The following is a 16,570-nucleotide window of genomic DNA, read 5'->3' on the forward strand; positions in this document are numbered from 1 at the left end:
GAAGGCTTGTTTCAGATTGAAGCTGCATACACAATTGCTAAAGGTCAATAAGTAAAAAAGAACTGATAACTTGACAGTGTATTTTCAATGATGGTGCTGTTTCATGATTTTTTTTTTTTTTTTTTTCATGACTATCCTCCCCAGTCTCTTGGGTAATGGGGGTGGAGTTAATAGCAAAAGAAGCTATTTCCGCAAACCGTCTGTTCTGCCATCCCTGCAGAGGTGGCTAATACAGCGGAAAAGTCAAGATCAAAAACTGCCACAGGTAATCATAGATCATTATAGCTTTGCACTTCAGTGACCTCTCTGTGCTATAGAGCATCATGTAGACGTCCCGCTCTGATCATCATCCCTATCTCATCTGGGCCTCTGCAGAGTTCGGCCTCATGGTGTCCAATTGTGATGTCTTCTCTCTTTGCTCTTATAACTTTAATATATGCACCATGGAGCAGGAACAAAAAAATTATAGTGCCAGTGTCAGCCGTTGCTATTATCTGCAGATACAATGAAACCAAATTTATTGATACCTTCGACTGAACAGTTTTTACTCAGAGCTTCTTTTGGGGACATCATAAATATAGTGAATTCAGAATAATTGGGACATTTTTCCCTAGTCATCTCAATGGCAAAAAGTGTCCCAGTTATCCTGAATTCATCTAATAGAGTATGCAGTGACACATAAAACTTAAAAAACAGCACTGTGGAATTAGTGTTTGTTTGGACTTTTTTGGTTTTGAATAGTATCTTTGAATTACCTTGGAGTATCATATAAATATGGTGGTGATATGGTATGACCAAGCCATTAACATGATTGTTGTCATTAACATGATTTTAATAAAATCCGCCTCTAAATACACTGCTCAAAAAAATTAAAGGAACACTTTTTAATCAGAGAATAGCATCAAGTCAGTTAAACTCCTGGGATATTGATCTGGTCAGTTAAGTAGCAGAGGGGGTTGTTAATCAGTTTCAGCTACTTTGGTGTTAATGAAATTAACAACACGTGCACTAGATATCTGTACAGGCAGTCCAACTCCTCCAGGATGGCACATCAATGTCATTGCTAGAAGGTTTGGTGTGTCTCCCAACACAGTCTCAAGAGCATGGAGGAGATTCCAGGAGACAGGCAGTTACTTTAGGAGAGCTGGACAGGGCCATAGAAGGTCCTTAACCCATCAGCAGGACCGGTATCTGCTCCTTTGTGCAAGGAGGAACAGGATGAGCACTGCCAGAGCCCTACAAAATGACCTCCAGCAGGCCACTGGTGTGAATGTCTCTGACCAAACAATCAGAAACAGACTTCATAAGGGCGGCCTGAGGGCCTGACGTCCTCTAGTGGGCCCTGTGCTCATTTCCCAGCACCGTGGAGCTCAACTGGCATTGGCCATTGAACACCAGAATTAGCAGGTCCGCCACTGGCGCCCTGTGCTTTTCACAGATGAGAGCGGGTTCACTCTGAGCACGTGACAGACGTGAAAGGATCTGGAAAAGCTGTGGAGAATGTTATGCTGCCTGTAACATCGTTCAGCATGACCAGTTTGGTGGTGGGTCAGTGAAGGTCTTGGAGAGGCATATCCATGGAGGGACGCACAGACCTCTACAGGCTAGACAATGGCACCCTGACTGGCATTAAGCATCAGGAAATCCTTGAACCCATTGTCAGACCCTACGCTGGTGCAGTGGGTCCTGGGTTCCTCCCGGTGCACGACAATATATGTGGCGAGAGTATGCAGGCAGTTCCTGGAGGATGAAGGAATTGATACCATTGAATGGCCCCACGCTCGCCTGACCTAAATCCAATTGAACACCTCTGGGACATTATGTTTCGGTCCATCTGACGCCGCCAGGTTGCACCTCAGACTGTTCAGGAGCTCAGTGATGCCCTGCTCCAGATCTGGGAGGAAATTACACCATCCGTCGTCTCATTAGGAGCATGCCCCAACATTGTCAGGCATGCATACAAGCACGTGGGGGCCATACAAACTACTGAGTACCATTTTGAGTTGCTGCAATGAAATTTCAGCAAAATTGTTTCACTTTGATTTTCGGGGTGTCTTTGAATTCAGTTCTCTGTAGGTTGATCATTTTCATTTCCACCGAACGATGTGGCATCCTTTCGTTCCTAATACATTACCCAGTCCATATCAGTATAGATATCTAGCATGATATTTTTCTCCATTGAGATCTGATGTGTTTTCAAAGAGTTCCTTTAATTTATTTGAGCAGTCTATATAGATATATTTTTCTTTCCAAATGTAGTGCATTTGTTTTCCACCACAGGTCTTCTCATTTACATTTTTCAGGTAAGATGCCGTACTTGTTGAACTTCGATGATGATTAATATTCTACCATATAACAACCTGCTGGTGGCTCATGAAAAATAATATTCTCTTAGAAATATATGTAAACAAAGTACAGAAATGAATTGGGCCAAATGGAGCTTATTGGTGTGTTTTTCTTAAAAAGACAGAACAGCTAAAATGAACATTTTGTCATCATTTATTCACTCTCATCTTCCGCAGAACACAAAAGAAAATATTCAGAAGAATGTTGGCATTCAAACAACATTGATTATAATTTTTTGCTCCACAAAAGAAAGTGTAGATGGATGACAGAATTTTCATTGTCGGCTGAATTTTGCTTTTGTATAGTTTGAATAAAGCAAATATCCACAGAAAGACAAAAAATAATAATTACTAATGTTACTCATGTATGTGTCCCCTGCCATGAGACATAAGATGTTGTCGTTAATCGCACTGTGCAGTTGCATCACAGACGTTATGCTGAATTATTCTGAATTGAGATAATGCATTAGTGTGCCGCACGCGCTTGGAAAGAAGCAGGAACTGTGGGAGGGGACATGTGTATCACACGTTCGCTCATGCTGCTGTGTTTCGCCTACCAATTCCACCTCATCGTGCACATTGTTCCTGCGATCTGAACGAGAGCACTGACACTTCTATCCTCCAGCATCCCTTCCACACACCTTCATGTGGATCTGCCCGCGTTCGGAGAGAACTGGAGAGCTGGCCAGAATAAACAACCGTAGCTTTGCGCGACTCATTATTTAATTCGTCCGACTTTTTGGGACGTGGTTTAAACCGAAACGGGTTGAAGACCTACAAGTCGTCGTCATATTGTCTGTTTATGCGCTCGGAGACAATGTTTTAAAGGAAATATTGGCGCGCGCGCTTCTCTTTAAATGAGCTCAGATTGGAGAGCCATTGGGAAGCCAAGCAAGGAACTAACTTGAACTACGAAAGTGAGTATTTCGATTGATTTTTAATGACTTTACTTGCTGCATGATTGTTTTGTTGATATTTCAAGATTTACATTTTATTGACGGGCTTTTGACAGATCACCTCAGTGTATGTCCGGGGAGTTTCAACATCTGTCGCCCGGTGTTTTCCCTGCTATGTCTCATGGTTATGTATAATATTCCCATATTCGTCTACTTCAAATTAAAGTAGTTTAGAGACCTACTATTTGTCCCAAAACTGTGCAAGTTAATGTCAAATACAAAGAGCACTGATGCTATATACCTCACTAGAGGATACAAACATAGTCATTTGTGACTGTTTAGTCATTTATTTATTGTGGTAATAAATTTAACTTAATTATATGCCATCCCACCACCCTCGTTTCATTTTAATTAATGAAGGTAAATGAAAAGGAAACATTTATTTCAGTCAGAATGTACAGTTTGGAAGCAAATATCCAACAAATTGATATAGTATGCTAACAAGGCTAAATCATAACAGTGTGTGTTGCAAATGCAGTATGCACCTTTTTTTTTGCAAAAAAACCTCTGTTGGTATATGAAAAGTGTAACAACCCTCATCAGCCTGGTCAGCTGCAATATTTCTTTCTTTTTTTTTTTTTTTCTTTCTTCTTTTTTTTTTTTTTTTTTACGTTTTTTGTCCTGTAAATTCTTTATATTTCTAAACATTGTCACCTCAGGAGGGTGGTGTTCATGTATGATAGTGATTTCATCCTGTAGCTCTTGGTTGAACTGGTGACTAACGGCCATTAGCGTTTCCATTTATTTCACTGGCACTTGCCTTCTTCAGCTGGTGAAGGACCCCTTCTTTGCTCAAGGGTGCTCGGTTATACTTCCAGTTTTTTACATCATGAAAATTATATCATGGTACCACTGATGACAATACAAGATGAAGTGCACAGTCCCAAATCCTTTACTAACAACTATCCTGAGCTATAACATGCAGCAGACAGGGGAAAATAATTCAATTTTGAAATTTTAAGAGCCTCCAAAAAAGAATCAGCCAATTATGAAATATCTACTATCGTATAATGAAATATTTGCAGTTGTTTGAAAATAATGACATTTTAAATATCTCACAATTGAAATGTCATCAGAATACTCTGATATTTTTGAATGACTGCTAATGAAAAAAGATGCTCTTTGAGGCCAGATGTAGCAGGGGCTAATGGAGAATGCTAACAAGCTAAACCTTGATCTTTGGTTACTCACCTCAGTCTCTAGACTGGGTAAACCCAGCCTGATCTGCCGGCGATTTGATTTCGCCCCGCAACTCAGTCTGGAAACCCATACATTCATTTCTGCTGCATCTGTTACACTTTTGCGGGAACCAATCACAGACTGGCTTATCCACCTTGCTCGCTATTGGCGGGTTCAGAGCTCTTTCTATGGCTCTGGGCGGGTATAACACGATGACGTCTCCCGCACGACCGTCAGTCCAATTCCTTTTAACCTCTCAATGATGCTAAATGACTTCTTTAGTTTAGCAAACAAATCGCTCGACCGGGTGTAAATACCACTCACTTTCATGTTTTTTTGCACAACCTGCAAAAATCACTCGATGCCATTGCTGCTTCTGCAAACCGCTGATCAATGCTACAAACCAATACAAACTAAACCTGTCTGGAGTTTTCGCGTCGCTCTGCAAAAGTACGTCACCCGGATCGTTGATCTGATTGGTTAAGGGACTATCCAATTGCGTGAATAATGCTCGTTGATCAAGCCTCTTGTGCAGTAGGAAATACATAGCAAACTCCCCAGACCAATGTTCAATTTTAAATTGAGCTTGGTCTGGTGATAGCCAGACAACTCAGTCTCCCTTATTCATCCAGATATATATATTATATTTCAGTCATTTGTATATGATATAATGGCCCAGTTTCACAGACAGGGCTTAAATTAAAGCAGGATTAGGCCTTAGTTAAAGGACATTTAAAGAGATAGTTCACCCAAAAATTTAAATTTGATGTTTATCTGCTTACCCCCAGTACATCCAAGATATAGGTGACTTTGTTTCTTCAGTAGAACACAAATGATGATTTTTAACTCCAAACGTTGCGGTGTGTCAGTCCTATAATGCATGTCAATGGGAATTCAATCTATAAGTGTCAAAAAAACATGCACAGACAAATCCAAATTAAACCCTGCGGCTCGTGACGACACATTGATGTCCTAAGACACAAAACGATCGGTTTGTGCGAGAAACCGAACAGTATTTATATCATTGACATCACTTACGTTGTCAGAGCGCGTTTTCTGACCTCACTAACCAGATACGCAGGGCAGTTGGACATAGTGGTCTTTTAGAGGTAAAAAATGATATAAATACTGTTCGGTTTCTCGCACAAACCGACGTTTCGTGTCTTAGGACATCAGTGTGTCGTCACGAGCCGCAGGTTTTAATTTGGATTTGTCTATGGATGTTTTTTTGACTCTTATAGATGGAGTTCATATTGACACGCATTATACGCCTGACAGACTGCAACGGTTGGAGTTAAAAATCATCATTTGTGTTCTACTGAAGAAACAAAGTCACCTACATCTTGGATGCCCTGGGGGTAAGCAGACAAACATCAAATTTTCATTTTTGGGTGAACTATCCCTTTAAGTAGCTTTTATACACGTTCCTTAGAAAAAAACATTGCTGGTGTGCATCGTGAGACAAAATAATGGCACTAACATATTTTAAGATATGTCAGTGCAAGCTGCTTTCAGTTAAGACAGCTCAAAATTACAAAAATTTCACTTAAACTGCATTTTTATTCATTACGTTTTCCTTACCAGTATGCAAGACAGTTGTTTATTGATGTGGTTTACAGCTGTCTTCTGAAAAATAGGGCTTTCTCTATCAGAATTACATGCGTGCCTAAATAATTGACATGCATGAATGATTAATTTAGACATAAACCTGAGCATGGTTTTCATGGGAGTACAGGAGCCAGCCGTTTGTTGCTCACGCTTCTAGAAGGCTGTTGAATAAATCATCATTCTAGAACTGACAGGGAGTGAGCCTCTGGCACTGTGAGCTCATCACGCCCTGTTATTCATATTAATGTTTTTAAAAAGGCAAAGTCTCACCAGACCTACAGGCAAATTTAGTATTATGATTCCTAGCCACTACAGTTGCATATGTTTGGATTGCTGGGGGATCATTTCAAAGGTGAACAACATCCAGCCGCTACGAGGTCTACCATCTTTTGAGAGGTGTATTAGTAGGTTTGGGACATGATTGGGACATACGTGGGAATGCTTATCTATTTCTGGGTTTAAATTTGTCTGAAATTATGTCTAGCAAAGACAAATCAAAATCGAGAGGGAGAGAAACAACATTGTTTTAAGGAATAGTTGAACCAAAAATTAAAATTGTCATAATTTACTGACCCTCATGTTGTTCCAGACCTGCATGACTTAATTTCTTCTGTGTAGCATAAAAGAATATATTTTGAAGAGAAAATTTTTTTTTTTTTTTTTGTCCATATAATGAAATTCAGTGGGGTCCAATTGCGTTTTTTGATCCCACTGACTGTCACTGGAGCAGAAACAGTTTTCAAAAATTCTTCTTTATTTACACCCAAACTGGCTTTTGTCTTGTAATTTATTTTACACATTGTCACCTCATGAGGAGGGTGATCATGTATGGAAGTGATTTCACCCACGTAGCTCATTTCTTCCTGGTTGAACTGGTGACTAACTGGCCGTTAGTGTTTCCATTAATTTCAGTGGCACTTCCATTCCACATCTGGCAGTTTTTGCTCATGGGGTTTTTGTCCTGATATACTGAATATATAATTGGGTTGCTTGTTTGGGACCCCATTTACTGTCATTGCATGAAAGTGAGTAAATGATGACAGAATTCTCATTTTGAACAATGTCTTTAAACAGAATGTTCACCCAAAAATTAAAATTCTGTCATTAATTACTCACCCTCATGTCGTTCCAAACCCGTAAGACTTTCGTTACTACAACTGATATGTGAGTTGATGAATGTTTACATGTGAATATAAGCCTAAATTCAATCATATAAAACAATCAAGTCCGAAAATTTGGACTAAACCACTTTTATGGATTAGTTAAAGCCTTGATGTGGGTTTTTTTTTAGTATTACCAGAAATAACTCCCTACTTTCTAACTGATCGCAGCATAAATTAACTCTTGTAAATGATCCTGATCTTTTGACTTTGTTCACCATTTTTTTCCCCCCGCAGGAGTCAAAGATCGTTCCCACATGTTTTCATTTTTAAGCACACTTATGCACAGCACTGTGATTATATACAGCACGTGGAAGACAATCACATACTGTAACAAGGATGTGAAACAGCAGAGAATAGGTCTGCAATACAGTGAGGTCCATAAATGCATATTTGCACTGAAGTAAGTTATGTAACTCACCCAAAGTTGCATTAGTTTTCTCTCAAAAGGCAGTGTAATGGATATGCTCAGAGAAAGCTGTGATATTTCACCTCTTTCTCCACATATAGCCATCAGGGTCTTTGACATCAGCAGTGCAGATCGGCTCAAGCAGTGCATCTTTTGTTTGGCTGGACATCCCGGCTCACATTGTTGTTGTTTTTTTTTGCTTGTGTCAAGGTCTACTCGGGGTGAACGCGTGTGGAGTCTCTCACTTATGGAGTTCACAGCTTACAGTCCATTACATTGTAGCACAAACCCCCAGGCAACCTTGAACTTAAGTGAGACATGGTTACGCTCTTAGTGTGAACTGTGGTTGGAGAGAACAGAAGGACTGTTGGGTGTTTTATAAGCTGGAAGATTCAAAATTCAAGTCTTTATTTTCTAGTTCTAGCTGTAGAATTCATGACAGAAATTTGCTTAATAATACGTTCAAAATTGAACCCATACATCTGCCATAATTTGGTATATTGAACTCTGAAATAATGAGCAATGTATGTTTCTATCCCATCATAGTCTCAGTTAATTACCATTTGTATGGAGACAGGCATCATTCTTTGAGGTAATGATTTCGCCTCGGGTTAAAAGAGACCCATAGCGCTTCATAAATGTAATGGATTGCCTTCCGGCTCTATAGATTAATGAGGAAATGGTAAGGCCCTGTTTAAGTCCCTTTAAGCTCTCTTTTATTCATTTGAGATGAAATGGAGACGTAGAATGTAACCCAAGGCTGTAATTAAACTCAAAATGAAACAGGACAAGCAATTTTCCCAGAGGACATCCCTTACCTAAGGGAAATCCAAGGCTCAAACTTTTTCAAATGGGTCTCAGAAGAGTGCCAGATCTCTGAGGGGGAAAAAAATTCCCTGCTTAAAGGGATAGTTCACCCCAAAATGAAAATTCTGTCATAATTTACTCATAATGCCTTCTTTTTTTTTCTTCATACATTGCAGATCAGTGGAATGTTGTTTGTTTTACAGAAATAAGAAAGACACACAGGTTTGGAACAACATTATCATGACTAAACAGTATTTTCATATGAATTGAGTAGTTTAGTCAAAATTTTCTGAAGAGACTCGATCCCTTTATATGATGAACAGAGCATTTATTCACATATAAACATTCATCAATGCACATCAGTTATGATAAACGGAAACTCAAGCATCCTTGCTTGATGTGCGAGAACCAATGAGGTTCATTCTCATTTTTTGGCTGAACTATCCCTTAAAAGGCTTCAATTTAGCTTTCTTCTCATTTAAAGGTGCCCTCGAATGAAAAATTGAATTTATCTTGGCATAGTCAAATAACAAGAGTTCAGTACATGGAAATGACATACAGTGAGTCTCAAACTCCATTGTTTCCTCCTTATATAAATCTCATTTGTTTAAAAGACCTAAGAAGAACAGGCGAATCTCAACATAACACCGACTGTTACGTAACAGTCGGGGTGTATGCCCCCAATATTTGCATATGCCAGCCCATGTTCCCAACATTATAAAAGGCATTAGACAAGGGCAGGCAGTAACGTCTGGATCTGCACAGGTGAATCAACAGACTAGGTAAGCAAGCAAGGACAACAGCGAAAAATGGCAGATGGAGCGATAATAACTGACATGATCCATGATATCATGATATTTTTAGTGATATTTGTAAATTGTCTTTCTAAATGTTTCGTTAGCACGTTGCTAATGTACTGTTAAATGTGGTTAAAGTTACCATCGTTTCTTACTGTATTCACGGAGACAAGAGCCGTCGCTATTTTCATTTTTAAACACTTGCAGTCTGTATAATTCATAAACACAACTTCATTCTTTATAAATCTCTCCAACAGTGTAGCATTAGCCGTTAGCCACGGAGCACAGCCTCAAATTCATTCAAAATCAACGTAAACAATATAACAGTATACAATACTCACATAATCCGACGCATGCATGACAAACACTTTGTAAAGATCTATTTGAGGGTTAAATTAGCTGTGTAAACTTTGTTTATGCACTGTTCAAGGCAAGCGCGAGCTCTGTGGGCGTGGAGCACAAGAATTAAAGGGCCAGTAGCCCTGAATCGGCTCATTTATAATGATGCCCCAAAATAGGCAGTTAAAAAAATGAATTAAAAAAAATCTATGGGGTATTTTGAGCTGAAACTTCACAGACACATTCAGGGGACACCTTAGACTTATATTACATCTTTTTAAAAAAAGTTCTAGGGCACCTTTAATTAACGATACATAAGATGATATCTATGAAATTATGATGTCAGAACCCTTACCTGCGCTACACGAGCACTGTGAGTGGCATCAGTGAACCAAAAGCTTTGGAAATGCATGTCTATTTTTGGCCCATGTTCAACGGCTCTCTCCTTTCCACTTGCTTGTGTGTTTCTGTTGTTTCGCACAGAGAATAGACATACATCATTTTTTCGCTTGAGATGAAGATGCCCTCTGTTGCTGATAAAAGGGCTTTGTAAATACACAAGTGCATAATGAGAGACCATCTCCATTCTGACAGCGTACATTATGGACATTTTTCCCTCCTGCTTTTTATGTATCCCTCCTGCCTTATTGTGTACTGACTGTATGTACAGGATGTTATTAGATTTTCACTGTAGTTAGATATTAAATAGGATTTACACTACCGTTCAAACATCTGGGGTCAGTAAGATGTTTAATGTTTTTGAAAGAAATCTCTTTTGCTCACTAAGGCTGCATTTATTTGATAAAAAATACAGTAAGAACTGTAATATTGTGAAATATTATTACAGTTTAAAATAACTGTTGTCTTTTTTTTAAATCGGAATCAGAATTTTCAGTATCATTATTCTAGTATTCAGTGTCACATGATCCTTCAGAAATCATTCTAATATGCTGATTTGATCCTCAAGAAACATTTCTTATTATAATCAATGTTGAAAACAGTTGTGCTGCTTAATATTTTTGTGGAAACTGTGGAAACTTTGATTAATAGTAACATTAAAAGAACAGCATTCATTTGAAATAGAAACCTTATGTAACATTTCTTTACTACAGTATTTTTTTACCCTAAATGTTTGAACAATATTGTATATAGATTTAATCACTAAGAAATTATAACCTTGTTTATTTTCAAGCATTTATTTCTACCAAATTGATAGATAACCTGTCTTTGGACTTTATTCATAGTAGATGCCATATTTAATTTGTGCTGAATGAAAAAAAGGCTAAACATACAGTCCATTCAGAAGGTTATACTGTCTTAAGTGTGCAATTTCAATTTTATTGCAAAATTGTGCAACGTAATGTATGCAGTGTAGATGCAATAAATGCTTTAATAATCTGTACTAGGGAACTAGGGATGCGCTGATATGAACATTTTGGCCAACACCGATAACCGATAATTCTTTATATTTGAAAGCTGATAACCTATATATTGGCTGATAAACCTGAACCAAATTTTTTATATAATTTTTGAGAGCCTGATTACAAAAACAAAAGTTCCACTATTAAAAGCCACTTCCCAAGCACACAATGTACATTGCACTTAACTGTATTTTCTTGTTAGAATTGATTTCAATCATATTTCAAGCAATTCAAAACCATCATGGTGGACAGTGCACATCTGAAGTGTCTCAGCTGGAGGAAAAATAATCCATTTATCGGCTTAATATATCGGAACGTATATATAATATATATGAATGACTATATGAATATATGAATGATGAATGGTTTGATTGACAGGCGATCTGACCAATCATAACACCGAATCCGCCATTTTGTCTGACAAACAAACCAGACAGGAGAGATAGTAGATTCAAGTCAATGGACTTAAACTTGAAAAATGACGTCTTTCTGCGGTTGAAATAACATACCCTCTGATGTTCATTCTCATTCTTTTTTTTTTGCAAAAACTAGGACGAGATGATCAGTTTACGTGTCGCTTGAGGCGCTACGGTGATCTGTCACGACACATTAAAGAGGCACAAAACGGTATTTATTGTTTGAATTTCATTTTAAGAAATTTCAAAGCTAAAACTTTGTTTCTTACCTAAAGTAACCTGCTCTCTCTTGTCTGTTGTCGCGTTGTCATTGTCCTCTTTGCTCTGCGATATCTCAAGGTACACAGACCCATGTTGTGCTCCTCTGAAATTCTGTACAAACTATTATCGGCTTTTAAAGACGCATCATAAACAAGTTTAAACCATTAGAGTCTCTCTTCTGAGGTGCAGGGTTCAGTGGTTCGACATATCAAAGGTTATGAAATCCAATTTAATGATCAGACAAGCTTTCAGAACGTCAGACCTTTCCTTATGTCAGCATTAGCAAAGGATGAAGAGTCACATCAGTGAATTTATGCAGTGCAGTTAAATACTTGAATACACACACAGGACATCCATGATGCAATTAGACCACAGCTAAAATGTGAACTCAAGGTGAACTCTTCAGCCGTCATTGGCGATGATGATCCAGTCTATCTCAGAAACAGAGGGATTATGTAAAAATTGTTGAAAAGGTAATTATGCAAATCGTGGTAGCAGTGAGTTAGTGTTCTATGTCACCAGTTTCCCACTGCTGGATGGGTTGGCAATAGAAAAGCCTGTTTTTGCCCTTGAGGTAGTCAGAGGCTTTTCTCACCACTGATTGAAGATCATAAAGCAAGCGAAGTAAGACATTTCACTTTTAAACAACGGTGGATAAAGGTTGAGTGAAGGTCAGAGCGGGTGACGAAGATCAGTCTAAGCTATCTCAATGGATCTCCCCTTGAGCGCTGTGCAATGTATTTCAGCATTATAGTCATTTTTATGTCTTCTCTGTCTGGAGTCATTCAGCTAATAGAAGGCAGACTGAAATAATAGTCATGTTCTGCTCCGAAGTTATATGCCATCTCTCAGACAGTCTTCCTTTAAAGGTGACCTCTTATAAAGAGACTTTTAATTACTGGCGCTTATTACACATTTATGTGCAAGGGGTTGATTTTTATTTAAACCAACAGATTTTAAGGGTTTTTTTTTGTTTGTTTGTTTTTTGTTAAATGAACGTCATATATATGTCTTGGAAACTTTTTACTTTTTATAATTTATTTTTACTATTTGAATGTGTTTTATGTAGATTTTATTGTTTTACTCTTGTCCCAAAATCAGACATTGTCATATACTATAAAAATGTACCATAAGAATTGTAATATATATAATAAAAACAATATATAATTAATAATTATATATTCATTTTTTTAATAAAAAAACATTTAAAGTCCCTATAAAGTCAATTCTGAGAATTCTTTCTAAACACTTTATAAATGTTACAAATGTATTGCTGAAACACATTACAAAGTCTGTGAACTGTGTAATGCTTAATTGTGAAGTTAGAGCGTTAAACAGTTTTTCACCAAGTCTCTGCTCAGGATTTCTTGGGCGGAGCTAAAACGGGGGTCTGATGACACACTTGGACCCCCGAGCATAGCCCCTCCCCTAACACTATATAACTGTCGAGCGTGGCGCCGCCTCTTACTCTACAGTGGTTCACTCGCTCAATCTCAAGTGTCATTACAGTTATACAGCCATTTGCACATTTAGCTAATAATGCCTTCGTCACACAAATGCATATTACATGGTTGTTATAATATACAATATGCTCGGTCTCCTTATTTAAATTTCCTAAAACGATGATATAAAGGATTCTAAAGTGATTGTTCTACACCGGATAATTTTACAAACTTTCATCAGACAGCTGGGATTCACAGATAATCCGCTGTTTTTGGTGAATGTGACTGAACAGACCTCGGCCTTCCTACCTTCCCGCCGATAACCGATGATATATGGGGCTGGACAGAGGCTCTCCGGTCCCGGCCTTTATCCTCCCGTCTCATTTGTCGACTCGACAACAGTCGGCAGTACGTGCCCACCAATGAGTGTAAGTTGCCAAGTTTGCTTATGTTATAATTAGAAGGTAGTCCACAGTAACTCTACTAAAATGTGCAACCCTCTAAATTATTTTTTTATATGCATCAGTATGTTTGACTCATTAGACTCAAGTCAGTTGAGACGGCAGCTCTCGCGAGTGGGTGTGGTTTCAGCATCAACAGCGGACACACCCCCAGCGTTTGAGAGAAGAGAGCGCGCCCTATTTTTTCGAGATTTTGATAACTTATTTAATTTACGTTACTTGCAGATTTTTTTAATCATTCAAATTTGGCTGGGTGGTTAATAACACATTTTTCTGCGGTGTGACAAACTCAGAACACATACTTTAAAATGACTTTACAGGGACTTTAAATATTTATTGTCTGAAATTATTTATATAATTATTTATACAATTTCCCCCCTATTTTCTCCTCAAGATTTAGTGTACTTGTTTACAGAATTATACAAGACATGAGATAAAATAGGAGACAAAACCAAAAGGTAAATTTTACTCTTTTTAGTACTTTCAATTAGTCAAATTATGCAAAAATATTATTTATTCATTTTAATTTAAATATATATATATATATATATATATAAAGCTGGCTGTAAATTTGCCATTTCTGCCACAGAATGCTATTAAACACAATATATATTTTGAGATATAGTGGAAATGACATTGTGGTGGAAATGTTCTTGTTTCAGAAATAAACAAGCATCATTAGTAATAAAGCACCATAACAGCATGTTTTGTGTGGGCACAACTTACATTTTCTTCAGAAAATGTAAAAAATGTATATTTTTATGATGATATTAGGCCTATATGGAATGTGTACATTTTAATAGGGCTATGTGATATGGACAAAAAATACTTTATATGATTTTTTATCAATATTGCGATTTCGATTTTAATCACAATTTTGAAACTATTTCCTTAAACACATACTGTACTTGTCTGCATCTTCTTTTTTTTTTGCTTTATTGATGATATTTGCATTCACCATATCTTTTTATAAATGATACTTGATGACGTCAGTTATTTCTTTATGCCTTTTTCTTTATTAAACTTTTTTTTTGTATGTTCTGCAGTTCGCAACGCCTGTATTATTGATTTATGTTCACCGGGTTCAGAATGTGCCATTGTTTTTCAATGTGATCAAAAACCCTGTTTTGCCGCAACGATAGTTTCACAGGTCTTGCAAATTACCTAGCTCTATGATACATTATCTCTCTTTTTTTCTTTTGGCCGTATCCTGCCCTGAATTACCTTCCCTCTTTCTGTGCTTTTTCCACGTCGTAACGCTAAACCCGCTCTGTTCTGTTCTCACACTAGCTTTAGATGTGCTGCATTCAGATTGCTTTCTGCGGTTTAAAAATTGTGCATGCTCACATTACGATTTCAAATAATCGCACAACCCTACATTTTAGAGCTCTGTAGAGATTTAAGTCATAATAATGAAACCATGATCAAAAAGAGGCGACATGCTTCAGTTCCTCATGGCTTGTCGTGGTCGTCTCAGTGAGAGGCACAGAGGAGCAAGAGTGCTCTCCTGCTGCTCACTCCAGTTGGTGACATTTTACAATGACCCCTGGTGCAATCCAGTGTTCCTGTTTGTGATGATGCAACAGTTTAGGCAGAGTGGCACAGTTGTGGCCGAGCTGCAGGGTGTTTGACTGTAAAATGTAGCTAGGGCAGAGATGACAGTGTCCTGGTTGATTCAGTCTCCTGGGTGTTGATTTGGTCAAACCAAATTTGGCAGTTTCTAGTTTGTGTTGACCCAAGGATAAGCTACAGACACAAAAAGCAGGAAGCATTGCTGCTGTCTCTCCAGTGTGGTCATTTATAGTGTCTGCCCTCGGCACTTATCCAATTAAATGGCAAAACCTAATGACCAAAGTTACCTATCTCTCCTCTGCTAGTTTAACTTTCTGAAGTCAAGTTGACTTGTCTGCTTGCGACTGCTTAATGACATCTCTACTGATTTGCACTCGCTGTTCTGTATATGAAGTTCCACACAAAAGTTCTGGTAAAGCCTGTTCATGCAATCCTGCTAATTACAACATTAAGCCTGTGTCATAAACAGGTGCAACACCAGGGTTTGTGCGCTGTTTAGAATTAAATTAGGTATGTGGTTTTAAATCCCAGTTCAGTTCCTGAATTTAATTTGAATTTAAATTGAGGTAGAAGACAGAATTGCAGAAGGAATGAATGAATTGCCTTCAGGGATGATTCCTGAAGGATCATGTGACACTGAAGACTGAAGATGCTGAAAATTCAGCTTTGGAATAAATAACATTTTAAAATATTTAAAACAGTTAAAATATTATTGTTTTTACTGTATTTTTGATCAAGTAAATGCAGCCTTGGTGAGCATAAGAGACTTCTTTACTGACCCCAAACCTTTGAATGGCAAAATATTTACAGTTGCAAGAAAAAGTATGTGAACCACTTGCAGAATCTGTGAAAATGTGAATAATTTGAATAAAATAAGAGAGATCATACAAAATGCATGTTATTTTTTATTTAGTACTGTCCTGAGTAAGATATTTAACATAAAAGATGTTTGCATTTAGTTCACAAGACAAAAAAAATAGCTGAATTTATTAAAATGGCCCCATTCAAAAGTATGTGAACCATTGATTTTCAGTACTGTGTGTGGTTACCTGGATGATCCATGACTGTTTTTTTGTTTTGTGATGAGTTCATGAGTCTCTTGTTTGTTCTGAGCAGTTAAACTGAGCTCTGTTCTTCAGAAAAATCCTCCAGCTCCTGCAGATTCATCAGTTTTCAAGCATTTTTTGCATATTTGAACCCTTTCCAGCAGTGACTGTAGGATTTTGAGATCCATCTTTTCACACTGAGGACAACTGAGGGACTCAAACTCAACTATTAAAAAGGTTCAAACATTCACTGATGCTCCAGAAGGAAACACGATGCATTAAGAGTCGGGGGTGAAAACTTTTGAACAGGATGAAGATGTCACAATTTTTCTTATTTTGTTTAAAAATACT

At 37.7% G+C, this 16,570-nt stretch overlaps 1 protein-coding gene across 4 annotated transcripts in view; it reads left to right on the plus strand.

Annotated features, from left to right (window-relative positions):
* Positions 1–2,782: 2,782 nt before the first annotated feature.
* The window catches only part of zgc:162160 (uncharacterized protein LOC561782 homolog), a 30,020-nt gene continuing 16,232 nt past the window's right edge, over positions 2,783–16,570 (plus strand). For 3 of the 4 annotated variants that reach the window (XR_007178996.1, XR_007178997.1, XM_048152676.1), the window contains exon 1: positions 2,783–3,262. The gene's annotated coding sequence lies outside the window, so the exon portion shown is untranslated. The remainder of the gene's footprint in view (positions 3,263–16,570) is intronic. The other variant, XM_048152674.1, reaches the window with a different exon arrangement.

Source organism: Megalobrama amblycephala, linkage group LG13, assembly GCF_018812025.1.
Source record: "Megalobrama amblycephala isolate DHTTF-2021 linkage group LG13, ASM1881202v1, whole genome shotgun sequence".
Taxonomy (NCBI): domain Eukaryota; kingdom Metazoa; phylum Chordata; class Actinopteri; order Cypriniformes; family Xenocyprididae; genus Megalobrama; species Megalobrama amblycephala.